The 21655-nt window shown below is 37.3% G+C and overlaps 1 protein-coding gene across 7 annotated transcripts in view; it reads right to left on the bottom strand.

Annotated features, from left to right (window-relative positions):
* The window catches only part of mast2 (microtubule associated serine/threonine kinase 2), a 125981-nt gene that overhangs the window by 66441 nt on the left and 37885 nt on the right, over window positions 1-21655 (bottom strand). The gene's annotated exons all lie outside the window — the stretch shown is intronic.

Below are 21655 nucleotides of genomic sequence, written 5' to 3'. Positions count from 1 at the left end.
GCATCCAGTAATGGCAGGTGTTGAAAGAGGGCGGGGCTGTGGCAGTATGGCGAATTCAGGCGTAACGCCGTAGCAATATGTTTGCCTCATTTCCTCATTCCTCAACTTATCTGCAGGAAATTTTGCATGAGTGTGACTAATCTGACCTCAAACAGATATGGATGCAAACATCCGGTGGGTGTGGTCTATTTTTTCAAATAGCTCCCCCTAGGACCATTGAAACGGTAAGCCCCATGTCATGCTTTTACTGAGGATTATGAAAATTGGTACACTTATGTAGTGTCTCAGAGCCTACAAAAAGGTCTATGGAGCCACTTTCCAAATCCGACAGGAAGTCTGCCATTTTAGTCACATGACTATTTCTTCTTTTCTTTTTTGCACATGCTTAATTAAAGCTAACTTATCGTAGAGTTTTTGACCTATAGACTTCAAAATTACATATTTCACTCATAAGCCACTGAGGATCAAAAGTTGTGAAAAACATACTCAAAAGTATAACTGTGTAGGCATGGCTAAGCCTAAGATATTGACCCCTTGCCACATCAGTGGGTGTGACCTATTTCTTTAAAATAGCAGGCCCCTAGGGCAATTAAAACTATCAGCCTCATACCATGCTTTTACTGAGGATTATGAAATTTGTTACACATATGTAGTGTCTGGTAGGTTTCAAAAGAGGGTGGGGCTTAAGGAGTATGGCGAATTTAGGCATCACACCATGGAATTACGTTTGCCTCTAATTTCTTCAATTCACATCTCATCTGTGCGAAATGTAATGTGATTTACTCTAATCCAACCCCAAACAGATAATTATACAAATTTTCCATAAGCATGGCTTAGTTTTAACATAGTGCTCCCTAGGACCATCACAACAGTCAGCTCTATGTCATGCTTTGACTGAGGATTATGATATTTGGTACATTCATGATGTGTCTTGAGACTTACAAAAAGTCTCCTGAAACCATGTTTCAAGACCAACAGGAAGTTGGTCATTTTGGTCAGATGATGCCATTTTATGAGGCCAGAACAGTCTCAATAAGAATTAAGTCACACAACTTTTTCCACAAATGCACATGTTCATTCGGAAATCCACACTGTGTTTCACAAATATAATTCGGAGGAACACAAATGCACACGCTCATTTGGAAATTCATACTCTTTGACACATAAATATAATGTGAAACAATAAGTCACACAACATTTTCCACAAATGCACACGCTAATTCTGAAGTTCACACTCTGTGGTTCACAAATATAATTTGTAAGAACACTTGTAATATAAACTCACAGATCATACGAATAGCTGAATGTGCATTTACGAACAGCTTCTCATTTGTGAACCTTTCTGCGTTTGTGAGTGAAATCTGTGTGGTGCATTCACGAACAGCTTCTCATTTGTGAACCTTCCTGCATTCGTGAGAGAAATCGGTGTGCTGAATTTTGAGACTCTCCTAACGTCGCAGATCAACAAACGTCACCATTGGCTAATGAATCTGTCAATCAAATATATGATTCTGCCAGGGCTGTTCGATTTCAGCCAATCATATGGCTCCTTATATTACGGAACAGATCTGCTGTGCGCATGCGTATTGCAGTTCACATGGCAGAGCGGGATGGACCGGTCACAATCTGTGAGTAACAGTTTTATCTTATTCCCTCGTTGTAATTTATGCAATGTTATAGAATTATGAGTAGAAGCGTTCTTCATGGTCAAGTAAAATGTTTTATGTTAAATTCAGTCCAGACGTTACGTGAAGTCTGGTACATTCTTCATCTAGTTTAACATCAAGCTAAACTCAGGTGAACATTTGTTTAGTTAGCGTGTCTAGGTACCATTTTTTTAGGCCACGGTTGTCAAACTCAAGCCCTTGGTCTATTTTTTTTGCCCCGCGAAATCAAATATCAAATATATAATATTAAAACTGACCCGCCGGGTGATTTTGCAGATAAGACTACTAATCCCACAGTGCTTTGCGGCGTTTGCGCGCGAGACGAAGCAAGCCCTCTTTTATGTTTACGATCATTAGCATCCATGCTAGTAGAATCAGCGTGTGCAGCGTTACCCTCAGTCTTAAACAACTGAAGATACTCCTCTAAGCGCCCAGTTTACTCAGCGAGTTTCCGACTTTGAACGCCTAGAAAGAAGGTATCTGGCTGGAAAAGGTGACCATCAGATTGGAGCGAACTGAGCTTGAAATATTTAATTGTCATGCACTTTTTCTGCTCCAAAGCATGAAAGTTAATAACTGAGATATTTTCATAGAAGATAATTGCTATTTTTGGTTTTTGTTGTTGGCCTGTGAAAAAAAGATTAAACTTACTCTAAAATGGGAACTGGACAGACTACAAATTGAAGAATAGAATAGAAAATCCCTTTATTGTCCCTCAGTGGGGAAACTGTGGTGTCACAGCAGCAATAACGTTCATTACAGGAGCCAAACAGGAAAGTAAAGCATAATAATAAAGAGTAAACTAAAAGAAAACATAAAACAGACAAACTTAAAATATCCAAAAGGTAAAACAATCTAAATACTGAATATGTACACATTGTAAGGAGTAAAAAGAGTAAATAAAAATTGAGACATAAGTAACGAGTGATGTGTTTTATTTAAAACACGTGTGTAATTTGGTCATATCAGATTCTGTGTTCAGATGCAAAAATAAGTTTCTTTCCAATTGAATAACAAGACATCTGTAAATAAACTTTTCAATAAATATTGAGTTTGGGCCGCAATTTTGTCCCAGTTTTTAATTTGGTCCCATTGTGAATTTTAGTTTGACACCCCTGCTTTAGGCTGTGCGTGCAGTAATAAGGAGACAGACACTGGCTGAGCCAGTGCATAAATGTTTGATTTTCTGGCGGTGGGCAATAGTTAAAGAAATATTATTTTTAAAAAAATAAAATACATCTTTAAATTTTGGCCAATGAGCTCTGGCACATAATAAACAGAAATACTGCTTCATCATTTCATGTACCTTTGAATCTATAGTTGGTCTTATTTAAAAATGTTTTTTTTTTATTAAAACTAGCATAGCTGGAGTGTTAAAAAAATAAAAGTGCCATAAGATATTTGGAAGTTGTTATTTTATTTCTATTACCCAACAGTTATCCAATTCATGTTTGTTCTGTTTTTTTTTTTGTTTTTTGTTTTTTTTTCCTCTAGGAATCATTGAGGCTTGACATCCTTCAGAGGTTGTACGATCGACTGTCAAGCATCTTGGAGAGGCAACCTGTTGATGGGGAAGGGCTACAGTTTGCTTGTCACCATTATTTAGTTTTATTAGGTGCTCTAGGTGACATTGTTGATGTAGGAGAGGATATACTTTCTGCTCTTTCAGATCTGAATACTATTATCCAGCAGGAAAGAGATAATCAAAAGGCATTAATAACGGTACACGTTGAAAGAGGTTCTCGTGGCCGCCCACGACTGGCGGTGTCGCGAGAGGCTCTCGAACACCTTGTGGAAATGGGTCTGCCAACAAGTGTCATTACCAAACTCCTTGGTGTATCCAGAGTAACTCTATTTAGACGGATGTCTGAAAATATTATACCTGTATCTGCCACATACAGTAAATGCAGTGATGAGGAACTAGATTCATTTATCACAGTAATTAAGAGCAACATGCCATATGCTGGGTACAGGGTAGTCCGAGGTGCTCTACTTCCCCAGGGACATAGAGTACAGTGGGACCGACTGTATGCATCGTGTGGACAGTGCGGGTGTACTTGCTCGAATGACATGTCTGGGATGTGTAGTGAGAAGGACGTACACAGTTCCTTGCCCAAAGTATATGGTGCACATTGACATCAGGTAATGTCTGTGTGTAATTGGAGATGTTATTTTTTGTTTTGGGAGTTGCATTTTTAATAATCTGTGTTTAAACAGGTACAATTTTAATATCTTTGGGGGAATAGACGGCTATTCAATGAAGGTAGGTGTTTTCATTGTCAAGGACCAAACAGCTGCAAATGTGTTTTCTGGCTATCTTCTATTTTATAGATATGTTTTATACCTTTAACAACTTATATTTTGAAGTAAAGGGCTGCATAGGATTGGGTCCCAGCAGGAGCGAGCAGTTTGAACAGTTGGCTAAAAACCAAAGGGATTTTCAGAAATCCCAAAATATACACGTTATTATTTTTTGCATATTTGTAAAGTCAGTTAATGTAAGGGCTTGTAATAATCATTAGCCTTTACTCCTCCATATTGATTTTTAAATGGAAGAATATGATACACAATCCCATGAATCCAATAATAGTCTGTCATGCCATGTTTTCTCCTGCACGATGAGTGAATACACAAAATCAGTGCATCTTAATTATATTGTGGGTAATAGTTCTGAGTGTCACGGGAGAATGTGGGAGTAGACCACATTGCGGGTGGTCAGAAATTCAAAAGAAGCTGGCGGGAGAGGGATGAAAACAGTATAGTGCAGTGGTCTTCTGTAAACTGCATCCATCACTCCTGTGAGATTTGACACAAACAATACAGTTTATCAGATCTTAACTTATTTAATTATCTAACATGTTATTGTATGGCTGTTGTACCTTTCATTTGGTAATTGATTGTTTTGGCCCCTATAAAAGTGTGTCATATGAGAGTGTTTGTGCTTGAATTACATAGATCATGTACCTGAAGGTAGCTGACAACAACCGGGCAGACACCCACCTTGCCTCTTCAGTGAAGCTGTGAATGAGCATGGCTTTCCTCTGAGGTATTCATGTTATTCCCAACTTTACCCTCTGTTACCCTGTTACAAATCTGCTTTTGCCTAAAGTGTGTTATTGACCAAAGATAACATGCCATTTGAGGTCATAAAGTGAAATTTATGGGGGGGGGGGGGGGGGGGGGGAATGAACATTTCCCTCTTTCAAAAAAAATTTCCCCAGCAGAGGGTTAATAATGCCACAATGTTTACTCACTTAGTAGCAAGGTACATGAGGAAATTTCTGTAAAACTGAAATTGATGTAGAATGTTATAGATGTGCATTAAAAATGTTTGAAGCAAGATTCTAATGTTTGTTTGTTTCAGGGTGAGAGGAGATCATGGCAGAGAAAATGCAGGTGTTGCAGAATTAATGTTCTCAGTTCGTGGAACTGACACCAACAGCTTCATTGCAGGAAAAAGTGTACACAATCAGCGGTGAGTTTAACCTAATTTGGAAGCTTTGTGTGTGTGTGCGCGCGTGCCTGTGCCTGTTGACCTGCCCAGGGTGTACCCTTCGTCTCACACTTTGACTGCTGGAGATAGGCACCAGTCCCCCTGCGACCATTCAAAAGATAACTCAAGTTGAAAATGGATGAATGGACATGTAAATGTGTGTGTATATTTTAATTTTCTTTTATTTAATCCCCCTCCAAATCCAGAATTGAGCGCCTCTGGCGTGATGTCTTCATGAGTGTTACTGGTTTATATTACAACATCCTGCACTCTCTGGAAGACCAAGACTTGCTCAACATCAGTAACATCCTTCACCTGTTTTGTTGCCACTATATTTTCTTGTCTCGCATCCAGGCCAGCCTGGATGTCTTTAGAGATGCGTGGGACAACCATCCAATCAGGACAGAGGAAAACATGACACCAAATCAGCTGTGGCATCTGGGCCAGGCTCTGAATCCTGTTTCTGATCCAGGGCCAAATGTATGTTCTGTTAAAATGACTGATCACATGTCAAGTTGATCCTTAACTAAAAATCAAATGTTCAACACTTTGATAATCTACCTCTGCACTATGCTTCTTGGATTCAATACGAAATGGCTATTGAAATTACAGTTCTGTTTGTGTGCACCTCTACTGAAATGGACACTGTCAACTATAATGTCATGACATTACAAAGTCATGACACATCTGCAAGTTCAAAATGCAAGGCATTAAACCTTCCAGATGTGATATTCTCACTGCTGTTTTAACATAAAATTTGCCCATTAATTAAAAATAATAATAATTTATGAAATAATGGAGATGCTAGGTTCTGCCTGACATCATTGATGTTAAGTAATTGTTAAAAGGTCATGATAAAGCTTTATTAAATGTGTTTTCTTGAGATTCATTATGCACAATGCTCATACACACTTTCTTTTTCCAGAGTATACCGATACCACAGATTGAATGGGAGGAAAATGGATACATGACTGAACCTCATCCTGGGATCAATGTCCCTGTACTGGACAGTCCTCTTTCAGATCATGAAATGTTGGAACTGCAGGACAGCATTAATCTGTTGCAACATTTAGACTCTTTTGGAGTGGACATATATCTTCACACTGTCCAGTATGTTGAGAACTTACTTGAGGCTAGATGATTACATGTGTGAAGAAGGAAGGAGAGAGAAGGTAGGGAGTTAGGAAGAAAGAAAACAATTAATGAGACAGGAAGGAAGAAAGTTAAAAAGTGAAGGAGTGGTCCATTTTAAGGTTAATATACTGTATATTGTTATTCAAGGGATTTGCCGTCGTAAATATGAAATGCTAAAGGATAGACCCCCAAATAGATTTCTAAATTCATTTATAGTTGTGTATTTCCTTAAAGGCTGTGTCAGCCTGATTTATTTTAGACCAGGAATGTATTTGAAAAGGCTGCTGTCCACTTAATCTATGCTACAATTCTTCAAAATGTAGATGTTCTATCATTGCTAGTGTTGGTTTAGTAACATACATCTTCCTGTGTATCCAGCTCTAATAAAAACCTATTTAAAGGTGAAGCACCTACTTCTTATCAGGAGATCCATTTCTTTTTACATGTTATTGTTTGAATTTTGTCTCGTTTCATAACTTTTGCTCAACATTTAAGGGGAACTGTGTTACCCTGCGATCATCTTCATTACACTTGAAAACTCGTACTATACCTCCGTCCGTCTACTTATTAAATAGAATAACATGACAAGATTCTATCTACAGTTTTTTTGATCAAGGGATGATTAGGTGTTGTGAGAAGATTCTCTATGCTACTGAGTCTGTGTTAAATTGCAACTGGACACACATACTCACACACAGTTTGTTCATTTGTTCTCAGAATGAGAATAATGTCTTTTAGAGTTAAAAAGTTATTTTTTTTCTTGATGTCACTGAAGGATGTTAGAAATATATGCAGCTCATTAAAAGGAAAAGTAACTGATGTAACCAAGAGCCTGAACACAGGAGAATAGATACACCTGCCAAGATAAAGAGCTGAGCTTTTGCTCCTTTTCAGAGTCACTCCCATGGAATAGGCCTGATGATTTACTAGCTTCTCTTACCTTCTCTGCAGACAATGTTTAATATGAGCTTCAAGAGGTCTCTGCCCCTAACGGGGTTTGCTTTCACATAGTAAAAATGCATAATTTTTCTGAATAAGATTATTAAGAGGCCACCCATAGGGTGGAACGTTGGTTATGTATTGTAACCCCAGATTCTATGAGTATAGTGTAGCCCTCTGAGCAATCGCCTATTGGATTAATTCCATCCCCTTAACTGCGCAGATTGGATCAGCGGTGATCGGCGAGCAGTGCTTGCCAGTTAGATTTGTGTCCGACTTGACGCCGACTTGCTCTATCTCTATCGTAGGCAACGATAACCTTGTGAGATCAAGGTGGCCGCAGATTTTGGAGCAAGGCGCTGCAGTTGCTCTCCCTCGGCTGCAAAACCCAGGGCATGACGGGAAACGCCTGGCTCTCACCTGATCTAAGATCTGATTGGTTCATATTTTGATCCAAACATCCGGTGGTAGAACATGAAATGTTAGTTGGTCACATGTATTCTGTAAATCATGTAACGTTGATGATGACAACTATATAGGCCATACAGAGAAATGTGATTTGTGTTCTTTTGTCACGTCTCCTATGAGCACACTAAACCTACAGCTGATAACCTTTACTTATTATTACAGTCATGTCTCCATATACAATATATGATATCCACAAGCACGTGAGGATGTGTTTCAGCTGCTAACAGGCACCAGAATTAAAATTGAAAATTAAACAAGTGTGAACGCTAACGTGATATCTTCAGCCATCGTCACCCCCGAGCTACACATGTGATGTAGGGAATTGTGTCCGACTATGCGCACAGCAGATCTGTTCCGTAATATAAGGAGCCATATGATTGGCTGAAAGCAAACAGCCCTGGCAGAATCATATATTTGATTGACAGATTCATTAGCCAATGGTGACGTTTGTTGATCTGCGACGTTAGGAGAGTCTCAAAATTCAGCACACCGATTCCTCTCACGAATGCAGGAAGGTTCACAAATGAGAAGCTGTTCGTGAATGCACCACACAAATTTCACTCACAAACGCAGAAAGGTTCACAAATGAGAAGCTGTTCGTAAATGCGCAATCAGCAATTCGTATGATCTGTGAGTTTATATTACAAGTGTTCTTACAAATTATATTTGTGAACCACAGAGTGTGAACTTCAGAATTAGCGTGTGCATTTGTGGAAAACGTTGTGTGACTTAATTCTTATTGAGACTGTTCTGGCCTCCTACCATTTTGTCATTTTATCACATATTATATTTTAACTAACTTGTCCTAGGGCTTTAGGCCTATGACCTAAAATTGATAAGCCATTGGGAATCAAAAGTTGTCTAAATAGTTTTCAAAAGGACTAATGGTGTAGTTTGGGCTTAGTCTCAAATATTGATCTTTTTACATTAAAGTCCTTGGTTTATTAACTTGCAGACACATGATCAGAGCTATATCCAACTTAGTGTCATCTCAAATCTCAAGACAATGACAGTGTCATTTCCTGCCATCACCAAAGCCACTACCCCTGACAACAGGAAGTTTATTGTTTTACTCTAAAAGGTCCAACTTTGACCCTTTGTATAGAATCAACATGAGACACTGCCCAATGTCAGAAGACATGCTGGTGTAATGCAGCATTCAGTACTGAGATATTTCAAGAGAGAATGGGGTTGTGGTGAGATGGCAAAATTGGATGGCAAGCCGTGGCCTTACAATTGGCCCTAATTTCATCATACACACTGATTTTCACCAAATTAAACACAACAGATGTTACAGTCTCTCAAAGAAATGTTTGCAAATTGTTGGTAATTAAAGTCTTAATTTTGCTTTAGGGCCCCTTGCGTGCATTCATGTTTTTAATAACTTCTACAAAAAAAGGTCATAATATGTCAGTATGACTTTCTTGTTTAGTCCTTGTAGCTGTGTTGAGTGTTAACTTGACAAGGTTTGTACACTCTGTGAGCCCCTAGCTGCCTTTTTTACACAACAAGCCATCAACAAGCTATCCTATCCAATCCTGATATCCTTTAAATAAAGTTATTGTCCCATTGAGAAGTGTGGTCGAATGTTGACAAAGTAAGAGAAGATAATAGATACAGGAGGGGTCTCACTCCCAGAAGGAAAAAAGTCAGACCTTGAGGACAGCTACAAATTCCTTGGTGTCCAGCAAGCAAATGGCAACCTCGATGAGGCTGCAAGGAAATAAGCCACAACCAAATACTTAAAACAAATAAGGCAAGCACTAAGAAATCAGCTCAAGGGCAAGAACAAGATTTGGGAAATAAACAGCCATGCCCTGCTAGTAATCAGATATCTGTCAGGAATAATGAGCTGGCCAAAAGGAAAAAATACAGACCACAGATGTTAAGACACAAAAGCTCCTAACCATGCATGGACCATTAAACCCCAAATCCAGCACCCTGAAACGGTATGCTAGCAGTAAGGAAGGAGTCAGAGGACTAGCTAGTGTGAGAGCTATGATCCAAGATAAAACAGCCAAGGTCTTTAAGTACCATCAAGGATAAGACCTCTACAGATGACATGCTCAGTGAATGTCACAGACATGGGCAAACAGAGGAGCAGGTGCTGGAAATACTATTGTGGAAAGACACCCCTACATGTGATGTACCACCGACAGGACATAGGTCAACTAAGACAAACAAAAACTGAGTTTTAGGTAGCATTAGGTTGCGGTTTCTGAACAGAAACATTAGTAGAAATGTTAGCTTTATCTATGCACTCTTCTGAATAAAGATTTCTGAAGTTTATCCTGGAATATGCCCATCTCTCTCCAAGTTAAATGGTCACAGGCCTAAGTGCTCGATTAACCAATGGTACTTCTGAGGCCTTGACTCCCCCAAAAAACCTCTATTTCCTCTTTGATTCCTTGATATTTTGAATGTTATATATAAATGTGTATACTGGTCTCATAATGTTTAAATGTCTCCTTAAACCATGAAACAGTCAGAATTGTATATTTTTGTAAACAGACCTCATAAACCCTAATTGTCTCCATAAACCACCAGGTTGTCAAGTCCTCATAAGCCTGTGGAAATTCATATGTGAAATGTATGTATGTTCTGATATGTTTTTCTTAATTTTGAAGTGAGACTTTTCTTCTATGGGTAAAATCAAAATTTTTGACATACTTTTCGTGTTCACCAGATGCAGGGAAAGGTGTGTCCTCATAAACCACCAAAATGTCATAGTGGCTTCATAAACCATATCTACATGTATGTGTGTGTGTGTGTGTGTGAGTGTGTGTGTGTGTGTGTGTGAGTGTGTGTGTGTGTGTGTGTGTGTGTGTGTGTGTGTGTGTGTGTGTGTGTGAGTGTGTGTGTGTGTGTGTGTGTGTGTGAGTGTGTGTGTGTGTGAGTGTGTGTGTGTGTGTGTGTGTGTGTGTGTGTGTGAGTGTGTGTTTGTGTGTGTGTGTGTGTGTGTGTGTGTGTGTGTGTGTGTGTGTGTGTGTGTGTGTGTGTGAGTGTGTGTGTGTGTGTTGGGGGGATTGAGGAGATGAGTAAAGCAGGAAGTAAACTTTCAGGGTTTCTCGGTAAGTTCCCACTGAAGCCTTTAAAACATTGATGAATGGATGTTTAAACAAAAGGATTTAAAAGCATTTTTATTTCCTACATATGAATAAGTTACTGCCAGCCCAACACTTCCTTACACACACACACACACACACACACACACACACACACACACACACACACACACTCACACACTCACACACACACACACACACACACACACACACACACACACACACACGGCTTTAACCTTTTAACAGCTTTTGACCACCCAAGCTGTCTTCGTCAGCGAGGGACATGTTGGTTTACCATCTAGGTCTCCTTGAACGTGGGACTGTTGAACCCTTGTTCTCCCATCATTAAACCCAGACTCTGAGTGGTGAGAAAAACCGACTCTGATGGTGTCGATGCGTCTTCACCAACATGCTGGTCATTCGGGTCGTGGTAATCCAAAGGGTTCAAACGAAGGCAGCTGGTCAACCAGTCCAGCTGCCGTCATCTGAACCATTTGGCTTCTCCAATATCCGTCTGATTCTGTTTTCCAGTCATGAAGGCATCATTACTAAGCAGAGCTGTTGTTCCTGTCCGTGATTGCTCCATCACTAGGTGCTAATTCAAGCTAGCCACTGACTCCTGCTAAAAACTAATTCATGCTAGGTGTTTGTTAGCGCTAGGAGCAAATGGGTCTTCTGTGAGGACGTTTTCACTCCAAGAATCAGAGACTGGTATCGGTGCTCTAACAGTGTCGGCCTGTCAGATGAACTGTAAACACTAGCTGTTGGATGTGCAGAAGGACGTCCTGATCTAAGTCCATCAGAACCGAGCCAGTTAGGACTAAAGGTTCTCTCAGAACTTGGAACCTCAGCAGATCGTACCTGGCTGAGCGCTGAAGCCTCGCTGGTCACCTTACCAACGTTCAACCATGAACTGTACCAGCTGACAGAGCGCCTGCTGGCCAGAGACTTCCGGTCTTGATCCGGTCCCTCGTACGCCTGCAGAATCGGTGGTAGAGCCATCCCGACCACGAGCACACGGAGCCAGAGGGTCTCCTTTAGAAGCTGCTAATCCACTTTGTGGATTAGGCTGCGGAGCCTGTATCCTTCCTGTGATCATCTGGAACTAGGACTCAGCAGGTTCTGATTGTGACCCAGCTCCGACCTGCCCAGGCCAACAATTATTCAAATATTCCGTTTCAGGAAGTCTGCTATCACCGACACGGATCAGCGACGGTGAGTTTACAGACCAGGAACAAAATCCGACTCCCGAGCTCTGATGAACCCGAGCACACTGAGCAGCGTTTGATGCCGAGGTCCAGCAGAACTTCAAATCCACACCTTTCCAGGTGAGTCGGAACTACAGAAAAACTGTTGGAACTATTCTGGCTGTTCTGGTTTTCAGGGACCTGGATCTTATCCCAGCATAGAACCGGTCCAGTTTGCTGGCAGCAACAAGGTAAAACATCAAGCTGGGGGTCGGGTTCTTTTCTGGGCTCGTGCGACGGAGGCAGACGCTGCCTGATGTCAGCATGCAGTCGGCATAACGCTCCTGGATTTTCCCTGGTCCAGAACAGACCCTCTTTTGTTCCTGGAGCATAAAGGCTCGGAGCAGCCGCAACGCTGAATGGCAGCTCTAATCCGGTTTCTGTGTTGCAGCAAGACGTCTGGGATCTGGCACTGAAGTATGGAAGGAGGAACCACTAAATCATCTGTGATGGTTGAGTCACCTTAAGCACATTCTCCACTGGACTTCATGTATATTAGAGCTCGTACTGAGTGGTCATCTTCTGGACTTGGTGTCTTGTTGTGTGTTGTTTTCATGCACGTGCAGCGCTTTGGGCGGCCGTAACCACTTGTTTAAAGCACGTTGCTAAAGAAGTGGGATGGTAAATATTGAAACAGCTAGGGTTGTCACGGTAACCGGTGTAGCGGTAAACCCCGGTAAAAAAGTTGACAATAATAAAAACCGTCTTGTTTTTAAAACTATATTATCTCGGTGGATTACCGTGGCCGCGGTGTAGGCGCGGTGACCCTTACCAGCCACCGTACCATCTGCTGAAGTTGGCGGCGGCACATGCGCACTTTGTTGTTTACAACCAAAACTTTCTTGAAGCTAAAGCTGAAATAATGGCCAAAGGAGGAGACGGCAGCGCTCAGGACATCTATTATCCCTCAAAGAAGACAAAGTGGGAAGTACGGGCATCTTTTAATAGTATAATGTTGGATGAGGTTGATAAAAATGAAATAATACAGATAGTAAAAGATATGCTAGTAAAAGATCCGTCGATTGTGATGGCTTGGACATGTTTTACATCCTTTCACTTGCATATGAAATTGATTTTCAACAGGAAATTCCCGGAAAAGATGAAAATGGCCAAAGAAATCCCATTTCATAAAAATGGAAACAAGCTTATCTTTAGAAATTATAGACCAGCTTCACTGCTGTCACAATTCTCACAAATACTGGAAAAATGATTTGTTGCAAGGCTGGAAAAACTCAAGGACAATCAGAAAAACTTGAGCAGTCAGTATTGATTTAGGGCAAATCACTAAACATCAATGGCATTAATGGAATTCCACCGAATCTCCACCAAAAACGACGGGAAAACTATGCAGTTAGTATTTTTATTGACTTCTAGGAAGCTTTTGACACCGTAGATCATTATATGTGATAAACTCAGTAAGTATGTATCAGAGGAGCAGCACTTCAGTGGGTCAAGTTAGATGAGGAACAGGCAACGACATGCTCAGATAAATGAATAATGTGAATTCAGACATATGCAGCATGTGGAGTTCCTCAGGGGTCTGTTGTAGGTCCCAAACTAACCCTAACCCTAACCCTACATCAATGATGCTGCAAAGGTATCCCAATTGTTAAAATGTGTAACAAGCTCCCACTTGTTGTCAAACAGTTCCCATCACTGCAGGTCTTTACGAGTCGTTTGAAGACATTTTTCAGGTCACTTTGTCTATCAGCCCTTCACATGGCTCAGTAACGGTGATGTAGCTCTCAGCCTCACAAAGGTTGGTGACCCCTGTCCTAAACCAACTCTAATGGGGGGTTCCAACTGTTCACTGTTTCTCCCAACTCTTCAGTACCTGCTTCTTCGTTCTTCCTGGCCCGGTCCAAAGTCAACAACTGTCGGTCACTGACTGACTAGTGGGCGGAGTCACTGGTTGTTCCAGGGCATAGTGTTTCTGTGTGACATACATATCTCCCCACCCTCGCTATGACGAGCACGTCCACTAGACCCGTTTTCAGTTGTTATGGAAAAAAACCTAAACGTTTCAAGTCGAGTCAAGCTGAGCCGCGTTCAGAAAACGGCAGCAGATGCTACATGTTAGATGCTACATGTGTAACTGCTGGAACCCTACAGAAAACCTCTTCTCAGCTAGCTGTCACATGTACCACCTGTCTCACACACACACACACACACACACACACTCACACACACACACACACACACACAGATATTTGTCCTATCTGTAACAGTTTTAGGTCTCTCCTCATCACGATGCAGCGCTGTGCTGCATCACGTCATGGTGATGACTGATGAATAAACCCTGCCACAAACAGAAGACTGGGATGTCTAATCACCCAGCTCTGAGAGGTCTGACCCTCTGAGATGAGAAGTTGGAGAACCTCCTTGTGTGTGATTGGTTTAAGTCCCTCCAGCCAATGGCGCTGGAGGCCAAACATGGAGCAGACCACCACACGAAGACACATACCACCAGCTGTCGTTCTCACAGCCAATTCGATGATGGGCCAGGGTGCGGTTGGGACCGACTCTGTCTGCTTTCTGGGTTTGGAGCGGAGCCTCTGACCTTTAAACCTTTTTCTCAGATAGAGGGGCTCTGAATGTTCTGCTGAGCATGCAGCCAGTGAGAGGAATGCTGGAAAACAAACACAAGCTGCTGCTAAAGCGTGATGAGTGCTAACGTCCCACACTCCCTTCTGAGATGATCAACCTGAGCTCAAACTGTCCACTTAGGTTCATGGAGGAGATTCCCAACACCTCACCTCCTCCTGCTCCTCAAATGAGGCCAGCCTCCTCTGAAAAGGAAGCTTTCTGAAAAACCACTGGCATCATAATGTAGAAGTCTGTGTATGAGGAGAGGATGAAAACTAAACCTGACTCCAGGGTTGTGTGTGTGTGTGTGTGTGTGTGTGTGTGTGTGTGTGAGTGTGTGTGTGTGTGCAAACACATGTGTGGGGGAAACAAGTCGGACTTGACTTGTATTTATTTCCAGCTAAAATAAAAAACATTTTTTTTAATTCGACACAACTCGACACAAAAGCAATCTAATAATAAAGTCCGAAAAAGACTACCGTATTTTCCGGACTATGAGCCGCTACTTTTCCCACGCTTTGAACCATGCGGCCTATAATGAGGTGCGGCTTTAGTCGACCAGACAGGATGGATGCTGGGAAGTCTAATGAAGGAATGGTTAAAAGAGCGCTACGGAAAGCGCCCAGGAGGATTTTTTTCACAGTGAAACGGCGCTGCTTGTTTTCCCAGCTTCACCCGGGATGATGACAGCGACACGGAGAGCGACACAGAAAAGGTATGTGACGAAGCTCTTCTGAGGCTGTTCAACTCCGACACTGTAGAAGAGGACTTCAGTGGTTTCAGAGCGCAGGAGGACGATGAATAAACTAATCAATAACATTTCTGTTTTGTTTGATACTGATCAGTTCAGTTACGTACAGTTAAACTACGTTTTCAGTTCAGTAGATATCTGCGGCTTTTAGCTCGGTGCGGCTTACATTGGGGTGCGCTCTATAGTCCGGAAATTACGGTAGTTACAAGTAAAATTAATGCAAAAGGATCAAGTTTACAACCTAAATCAGATTATCATTGTTATTATTATTAATATTATAATTATTATATTATGAATATTATTATAATTATGAATTTTTTTTTCTTATGAGAAGAATTGGGTCTATTCAATTGACCCCACCCCCTGAGAATTCTAACCGAACCAATCAGCGCTGAGTAGCGTACGTCACACACGCACACACACACACGCGCATGCACACGCACACACACCTACACACACACATGTGCGCACACGCGCATGCGCACAAGCACACCTACACACACACACGCACACACACCTACACACACACACACACACACACACACACAAGCACACACACCTACACACACACACAGCGACGCCCAGTTTGTCATAAAAACAAACACTGAAGCGAGTTAACTGCGGCTCTTTCTTCTGGTCTAAATGACTTGAACAAGTTTTTAAAACCACAACAAGTCGAAGCGCTAAAAGCATTTGAAGATGTTTGTGCCGCTGCCAGACTTGACTACAGGTAAAAAAAACTACAGCGTTGCGCGGTACAGTCGGCATTTCCGCCTTTTTTCCTGATTGAGCTGGCTAGTCCCGCCCCTCATGTGCCGCTCTGCCTGGGAGGAACCACACTAGCTGTGTGTGTAGAACGGGGGAGGAGTCTGGCTGGCCAGGCTATCAGTCTTAAAGCAGGGAGGCATTGGGTCCCATTGTTAAAGGCTTTGGTATGACCCGGCTGGGACTATTATATCATCATCATCATCATCATCATTAGTATTACCATTATCATGATATTTATAATGTTAATATTACAGTTATTATTCTTTTCATTATTACATCATCATATTATTATTATTGTTATCATTATTACCATCATCATCATCATCATTAGTATTATTACATTATCATAATATTTATAATATTAATATTACAGTTATTATTCTTTTCATTATTACATCATCATATTATTATTATTGTTATCATTATAACCATCATCCTCATCATCATTAGTATTATTACATTATCATAATATTTATAATATTAATATTATTGTTATTATTTTTTCATTATTACATCATCATATTATTATTATTGTTATCATTATTACCATCATCATCATCATCATTAGTATTATTACATTATCATAATATTTATAATATTAATATTACAGTTATTATTCTTTTCATTATTACATCATCATATTATTATTATTGTTATCATTATTACCATCATCATCATCATCATTAGTATTATTACCATTATCATGATATTTATAATGTTAATATTACAGTTATTATTCTTTTCATTATTACATCATCATATTATTATTATTGTTATCATTATTACCATAATCATCATCATTAGTATTATTACATTATCATAATATTTATAATATTAATATTACAGTTATTATTCTTTTCATTATTACATCATCATATTATTATTATTGTTATCATTATAACCATCATCCTCATCATCATTAGTATTATTACCATTATCATAATATTTATAATATTAATATTATTGTTATTATTTTTTCATTATTACATCATCATATTATTATTATTGTTATCATTATAACCATCATCCTCATCATCATTAGTATTATTACATTATCATAATATTTATAATATTAATATTATTGTTATTATTTTTCATTATTACATCATCATATTATTATTATTGTTATCATTATAACCATAATCATCATCATCATTAGTATTATTACATTATCATAATATTTATAATATTAATATTACAGTTATTATTCTTTTCATTATTACATCATCATATTATTATTATTGTTATCATTATTACCATCATCATCATCATCATTAGTATTATTACATTATCATAATATTTATAATATTAATATTATTGTTATTATTTTTTCATTATTACATCATCATATTATTATTGTTATCATTATTACCATCATCATCATCATCATTAGTATTATTACCATTATCATAATATTTATTATATTAATATTATTGTTATTATTTTTTCATTATTACATCATCATATTATTATTGTTATCATTATTACCATCATCATCATTAGTATTATTACATTATCATAATATTTATAATATTAATATTACAGTTATTATTCTTTTCATTATTACATCATCATATTATTATTATTGTTATCATTATTACCATCATCATCATCATCATTAGTATTATTACATTATCATAATATTTATAATGTTAATATTAGTTATTATTTTTTCATTATTACATCATCATATTATTATTATTGTTATCATTATTACCATAATCATCATCATCATTAGTATTATTACATTATCATAATATTTATAATATTAATATTACAGTTATTATTCTTTTCATTATTACATCATCATATTATTATTATTGTTATCATTATAACCATCATCCTCATCATCATTAGTATTATTACATTATCATAATATTTATAATATTAATATTATTGTTATTATTTTTTCATTATTACATCATCATATTATTATTATTGTTGTTATCATTATAACCATCATCCTCATCATCATTAGTATTATTACATTATCATAATATTTATAATATTAATATTATTGTTATTATTTTTTCATTATTACATCATATTATTATTATTATTGTTATCATTATTACCATCATCATCATCATCATTAGTATTATTACCATTATCATAATATTTATTATATTAATATTATTGTTATTATTTTTTCATTATTACATCATCATATTATTATTATTGTTATCATTATTACCATCATCATCATCATCATTAGTATTATTACATTATCATAATATTTATAATGTTAATATTAGTTATTATTCTTTTCATTATTACATCATCATATTATTATTATTGTTATCATTATTACCATAATCATCATCATCATTAGTATTATTACATTATCATAATATTTATAATATTAATATTACAGTTATTATTCTTTTCATTATTACATCATCATATTATTATTATTGTTATCATTATTACCATCATCATCATCATCATTAGTATTATTACATTATCATAATATTTATAATGTTAATATTAGTTATTATTCTTTTCATTATTACATCATCATATTATTATTATTGTTATCATTATTACCATAATCATCATCATCATTAGTATTATTACATTATCATAATATTTATAATATTAATATTACAGTTATTATTCTTTTCATTATTACATCATCATATTATTATTATTGTTATCATTATTACCATCATCATCATCATCATTAGTATTATTACATTATCATAATATTTATAATGTTAATATTAGTTATTATTCTTTTCATTATTACATCATCATATTATTATTATTGTTATCATTATTACCATAATCATCATCATCATTAGTATTATTACATTATCATAATATTTATAATATTAATATTACAGTTATTATTCTTTTCATTATTACATCATCATATTATTATTATTGTTATCATTATAACCATCATCCTCATCATCATTAGTATTATTACATTATCATAATATTTATAATATTAATATTACAGTTATTATTCTTTTCATTATTACATCATCATATTATTATTATTGTTATCATTATAACCATCATCATCATCATCATTAGTATTATTACATTATCATAATATTTATAATGTTAATATTACAGTTATTATTCTTTTCATTATTACATCATCATATTATTATTATTGTTATCATTATTACCATAATCATCATCATCATTAGTATTATTACATTATCATAATATTTATAATATTAATATTACAGTTATTATTCTTTTCATTATTACATCATCATATTATTATTATTATTGTTATCATTATTACCATAATCATCATCATCATTAGTATTATTACATTATCATAATATTTATAATATTAATATTACAGTTATTATTCTTTTCATTATTACATCATCATATTATTATTATTGTTATCATTATAACCATCATCCTCATCATCATTAGTATTATTACATTATCATAATATTTATAATATTAATATTATTGTTATTATTTTTTCATTATTACATCATCATATTATTATTATTGTTGTTATCATTATAACCATCATCCTCATCATCATTAGTATTATTACATTATCATAATATTTATAATATTAATATTATTGTTATTATTTTTTCATTATTACATCATCATATTATTATTATTGTTATCATTATTACCATCATCATCATCATCATTAGTATTATTACCATTATCATAATATTTATTATATTAATATTATTGTTATTATTTTTTCATTATTACATCATCATATTATTATTATTATTGTTATCATTATTACCATCATCATCATCATCATTAGTATTATTACATTATCATAATATTTATAATGTTAATATTACAGTTATTATTCTTTTCATTATTACATCATCATATTATTATTATTGTTATCATTATAACCATCATCCTCATCATCATTAGTATTATTACATTATCATAATATTTATAATATTAATATTGTTATTATTTTTTCATTACTACATCATCATATTATTATTATTGTTATCATTATTACCATAATCATCATCATCATTAGTATTATTACCATTATCATAATATTTATTATATTAATATTATTGTTATTATTTTTTCATTACTACATCATCATATTATTATTATAGTTATTATTATTATTACCATCATCATCTATATAATTAAGGAAAGGTGGTCGTCTCCGAAGCCGGAAGCGTTGCCATGGTGACGTTCCATTCACTCTGCTGCCTTGCAGTCCCGACGCCGCAGATCTCGGATGGCTTCCCTGGGCGGTTAGCTTCATAAGTAGCGCTGCTTATGTGGTCGTAGGTGAAGCCGGGAACATACTTACAGCGCGGAGGTGCAGCTGGTCGTTTCACCGCATTCAAACCATCAATTCAAATGAGGATGACGGTCGTTAGCGCCAGAGCTGAATAAGTCTGCTAGGACCCAGCAACATTTTGAAATTGTGGGGACATTTGGCTGGTCCCCATAGTGGAAACCCCTCTGAGGCTTGCTTTTAGAGGTGTGAATTAACTTTTAGTTAGGGTTAAGGTTCGACCAGTATTGGTTGTGGTTAGGTTGAGTAGATGTATCACAGTGACATCCCCCTGAATCAGTACCTTGACCAAAACAGTTTGGATTAGGAATTCACTGGCAATGCACGGGCCGGCGCATGTCATTCAAAAACTCCCCTCCAGTTGTTGGTTCGTATCGATGAAGAGTAAGAGAGCAAAATAGAAAGACAAAATAAAGAATAAACGAGAAAGATAGAATAGAGTATATGAAAAAGAGAAAAAAAACGGGTAGAAAGAGAATTGAGAAGGACCAGGTAACAGGACCAGGTAACAGATGTGGCGTCGTGCACAAGTGTATCAATCCAAACTTGTGTGTGTGTGTGACAAGAAAATCAAAGCAGGAGTGGCCGTATTAAAGGGTACCATTGGAAAAGTCCAACAAGGTTATTTGTCCACAGCAATGTCAGAGGTCAAAGGTCAGTCAAGTGTGCAGCAGCTTCCTTTGCCAGGAATACTGCATGCTCCTCCATATAAAACAGACCTGTTTACCTTCCCTGGCCTCGCCATCGGGAAGAGTCAGACACGACATTCCTCTCCGCTCCCTTATGTGCTGCAAGCTACAAGGTCTCATGAAGAAGTTGAGATTTTTACGCCAAACGATTCTCATTTTGGTCTCATAACATGATTTATTTCAATTCACAGGTTGTTAACAATCACGTTACACCCTAACCCACCACCAGCAGGCAGGGCGGGTTAAGTGTCTCGCTCAAAGTCACAACGCAGCGCCGAGGAAAATAATCTCATAATCCACGCATCAAGACGCAGACAGAAACCATTCTGCATCGTAGACGAGTACGCCATCATCGATTATAGTGGAACGCACTTTCGTTTGTTTAACCGGTAGCATCCGAACCCGCCTGTCCTCCACATTTACCAAGTGGGACATACTGGTCTGCCTTTATGTGGTACTTCAGGGCTGAGCGCTGGAGTTTAACCTCAGACCCGACTGGAGCCGAGTCAGCCCGACCAGTTCAGTCGGACTTGCGCCGGTGAATCATGTTCGTTGAGGGGTTTTTTTGGGGGGGG

Source organism: Nothobranchius furzeri, chromosome 8 (assembly GCF_043380555.1).
Source record: "Nothobranchius furzeri strain GRZ-AD chromosome 8, NfurGRZ-RIMD1, whole genome shotgun sequence".
Taxonomy (NCBI): Eukaryota; Metazoa; Chordata; class Actinopteri; order Cyprinodontiformes; family Nothobranchiidae; genus Nothobranchius; species Nothobranchius furzeri.
Note: the sequence above shows the minus strand (reverse complement) of the source record. Positions and strands in the feature narration are given on the sequence as shown.